Consider the following 991-nt stretch of genomic DNA (forward strand, 5'->3'; position numbering starts at 1 on the left):
TCGTTGTTGCCTTCAACATATGGAACTTACCCACGATCGAGGGGGGATTGGTCAAGGTTCGCAATGGAAACGTAATAGCAGTCCTTGCTTGCCGTTTAGTGGTCTGTATACTATCGGCTTCATCAAAAATAGGCGTGATCTCTTTCCATATATTTTTTTAGAACATATAACCATTATTATTTAAATATAGGCAATACAGGCGATGGGGTTTCCCAGTGCACTAACGTATTGTTTTCTAATTCCTCGTCTCGCATTTTGTGCAAATATGCCAGAGAGTGTGTAAGACAAGATTTCCTAAAGCAAACAGTTGGTAATTCAATGCTCTGTTGTCTGGCTTTTCAATCATATTTAAGCAGCGCACCAGAAAAGCAAACAGCGATAACGAAGAATTGTTTTGTACCATAACTGTGTCAGATGTCTTTGTCTAAACCGCAAAGGTCAATTTCAAAACAGAAAGGCTGCAGAATGAGTAACGCTAAGGCAAACCATGAAAAATAAATTTAAGAATTTGAAATAAATAAAGAAATAATGTGTTACATTTTTAAGTAGAGTAAAGCTGTTTGTAACATTCAAGCGAACATCCATGTATCATGATTGCCAGCATATACATATACTGCCATGGACATGGCCAGAAATTGGTGAATTATTCAGAAAAATATGGCAGCCGCCATGAAAAGATGTAGGATAATGCAGAACCTGCTGAAAATTCACATCATCTTATACACTAGCCTTAATTACCATAATGCAAATACATGTTTGCTCTTCACCTGTAGAATACTTAAGCAAGGCCGTAACTTCACGAAATGTCTGTTGACAAATATTACAAGTGAGTGATGCAAGGAACCACTTTCACCTTTTTTTTTTTTTCACTGTCCTGCAATGGCCTTCATGTTTGCAGTGACCTGCAATGACATTGTTTCTAATCAGAGAATACAAGGTCATGACCAATCATTCAGAACTTGTCATACTTAATGCCATCAAGTGACCATCT

The sequence above is a fragment of the Dermacentor albipictus genome, chromosome 2, assembly GCF_038994185.2.
Source record: "Dermacentor albipictus isolate Rhodes 1998 colony chromosome 2, USDA_Dalb.pri_finalv2, whole genome shotgun sequence".
Lineage (NCBI taxonomy): Eukaryota > Metazoa > Arthropoda > Arachnida > Ixodida > Ixodidae > Dermacentor > Dermacentor albipictus.